Source organism: Bos taurus, chromosome 21, assembly GCF_002263795.3.
Source record: "Bos taurus isolate L1 Dominette 01449 registration number 42190680 breed Hereford chromosome 21, ARS-UCD2.0, whole genome shotgun sequence".
Classification (NCBI taxonomy): Eukaryota; Metazoa; Chordata; class Mammalia; order Artiodactyla; family Bovidae; genus Bos; species Bos taurus.
In genome coordinates this window covers 27,215,502-27,218,610 of record NC_037348.1, presented here as the reverse complement: position 1 = coordinate 27,218,610, position 3,109 = coordinate 27,215,502, and the positions used below count along the sequence as shown (strand labels likewise).

Sequence of the window (3,109 nt, the reverse complement as noted above, 5' to 3'; positions counted from 1 at the left end):
CCCATCTCCTGGAGGGGGCTGTTTGTAAAGACCTCAACCCAGGCATTGCTGGGAAGGGCTGGGTGGCTCGTCTAGGTCAGCCAATCCTCACCCCTCAGGGGCTCACAGTTGCAAAAATGGGCCTTGTTGTGCTGTCCAGGTGCAAGGAACAGAAAAGTGTAGTCTTGAGGGTCAGGATGGACCCGGGCCTGAAGCTCTGGCCTGATTTCTAATCATTTTTTCTGGCCCATGAGCGGGACAGAATTTCAAGGAGGCTTTCTCCTAAGGAGAGGGACCCAGGAGTCAGGAAGAAAAGGGGTAGTGGGTGGAGACAGGGGCCCAGGGTCCTGGTGCAGTGGAAGCCTCTGGAAGACCTGGTGGAGGGAGGCCACACAGAGTGAAGCCCAGGGTCACCAACTTGTCCAGGAGCAGCTGTTAGTCCAAATCCTGCTCTGAGGTGCTCAGAGCCAGCTCTGCCCAGGAAGAGGGCTGGGGGTGCTCTGCAACAAGGGCTCTGTGCACGGTTCCTGTGTGCTGAGTCCTGCCCAGACGGGCCTCCTGCCCTGGGAGGGATGTGTGAACTGGCTCCCTGTCTTTGCAGCTGGCACAGAGCTGCTTAGGATGCAGATTAAAATCAGCTGAGGACAGAGGTCAGGAGCAAGGTCAAGGGTCCAAGCTCGCTATGCTCACCACATGACACGAGGTGTTGAGGCAAAGAATACAGCTGCATTCTGAGGGCCGGCTGACCAAGAGGATGGCCGATTAATGTTTCCAAATAACCATCTTCTCGGGGGCTGGATGCCAGGTTCTTTTATGAATTAGAGATAGAAGAGGTGAGGAAACAAACTGAAAAGGCTGTTAATCTTGCAAATATCTTGTAGAATGGCAAGTCTCAGGAAGGGAATGTGTTAATTTCTTCCTTCCTGCCATCCACAGGTGGACAGAGTTCTGAACAAAGGCACTTTAGTTTAACAGTCAGGCAGAGGGGCAGGATTCTCTGAGGCAGGCCATTATGTGTGACTACAGTAACAAAAGTAACAGAGAGCAAGTCAAAGAGCACATGCAAGACGGGTGAGTCCTGAAGATGCATGTGGATCAGAGCAGGGGCTGTGCTCCAGGAGGCTGGACTGTACGTGGCTGGTCACTGCCCCACTCCCAGGCACTTCTGCCCTGTGAAGTCCTCTGCCCTTTGTCAGATTCAAACCTTTCATCTGACATTCCATGCTCATCATTTCCCCCGCTTCCAAGGTGGGTAATTCATACACAGAAACCCAGGCAGAACCAAATATTCTTGGCCGGCAGATTCTGTACAGGAAGTTCCCATTGCTGTTGGAAAACTCTCATCCCCTCTGCACAACTCTGTCGCTGAAGATCTGGTCACTAGGGTCCCCTGCCTTCAGCTCTTCCAACCTCTGGTCGCTGTCAGTTCCTCTCGCTCCCCCACAATTGCTGGTGGGTGACCTAGAGCAGCAGCAACAGGCACTAAACACTTCCCCTCCTCCAGGCCCTGGACTCCTTTATTCCTTTCCTTCTGTATCCTTGGTGTATCTACTGTGAGTGTTCAATTCAATGGCTTTCAAAGCTGTGCTGTGACCATGGCCTTTGGATGAGGCTTCATCCCTAGGCATCAGCAAACAGCCTGATGCAGACTGGCTTGCAGAAAGTAGTTCTGAGGAATCCAGGGCCTGGGAGCTCCTGGAATGAGTGGGCAAGTCCAGTTTCTTAAGGACTTTTTGATCCTGCTTCAGTTTCTGTTCCAGTGTGGTTACTGGAAGGTGAACACGGGGAAAAAGAGAGTGAGCTGGGCTTTCCGGCAGAGAAAGCTTTATTATAGGAAGAGAGGAAGTAACTGGCTTTAGAGAGAAACCAGTGATCTCCCTTCACAGCCAACCCTTCTCATACCCTATCGATGGGAAATTGTGCCCCGAAGGGAGGGGGCCTTAGTTTATCTTTAGCCTGCAGCTGGGGGTCTTGTGATCACATAGTCAGAGGGGTCTCACAGGCGGATGGTCACGTAGTCTTGAGAAACTGGCACCAGCAGGGAAAAATGGGACACTGTCTTAAGGAAAAACAGGACGCTACCAGGGCAATGTGGCCACTGTGACTTCATCCCTTGTTCGCCAGGTCAGCGCAATGGACCATTTTTAAATAATATGCTCTGTGCCCCTTGTGGACCCTAACAGGTACAAATTTGCTTTCTAAAACCCTTCGGATCACATCAGTGCTGACATCAAAGACTTCAGCCAGTCTGGGAACTGACCAAGACTGCAAATTCCCTGTGTAAATACCCATGAAAAAAAGAAGCAGATTTGCCATTTGTGAAGACATCTCCTATCAGAACAGTTAACGGATTATGTAACACTAGAGATAAATTCATGAAAAGAAGGCTTGGAAAAACTGCAAATGCAGTCTCTGTCTTGCGCCACTAAATGACTACAGCCTACTCTTTTGTGCTGAGAGCAACACCCAACTACTCTTGGTCATTTCATTTCATGTCAGCTGGATTCCTCTCACTGCATGACAGGTCCCAGTTAGATCCTGATGATGCAAGAAGACAGTCTTTCCCTTCAGAAAACATACAGTCCAGACATCCCTGACAGCGCAGTAATGAAGACTGTGCCTCCAATGCAAGGAGCTGGAAGATCCAATGGAGGTGGAGTTTGATCCCTGGTTGGGGAACTAAGATCCTACCTACCCCACTATGCACCCCAGAACAAAACAAAACACAAAAAAGACTGCTGTGTGATTGAATGGTATAATGTGTAATAAGTACCCCACTCAGGGCCTGTTCCTAAGTGGACATTCAAAAAAAAAAGAAAATGCAATCTGGTGGTAGAGACAGATGTATTAACACCCAGCAACACTATGAGAAGGATCCCACCAAAGGATGCTGTGAGAAAACTGGGGAAGGAAAGGCAGGGACAGGCTGGTGCCACGCCTGCGTGGTGGCCCAGGAATTGCTTCAGGAAGTCCATGCTAGAGCTGGTCTGAAAGCTTGAGCAGTTGTAACAAGCTGGTACAGGGGAGGAGAGAAAGAGAGGGTCAAAGGAACTGATGGTAGAGCAGGCAGCAGGTGAAATACAAGGAAGCACATCACCTTTGTTGGGAAGAGCACAATCTGTGTGACAGT

The 3,109-nt window shown here is 50.1% G+C and overlaps 1 pseudogene; it reads right to left on the bottom strand.

Moving 5' to 3' along the window:
* Positions 1–903: 903 nt before the first annotated feature.
* Positions 904–2,680, bottom strand: LOC100300045 (neugrin-like; annotated as a pseudogene).
* Positions 2,681–3,109: the final 429 nt, after the last annotated feature.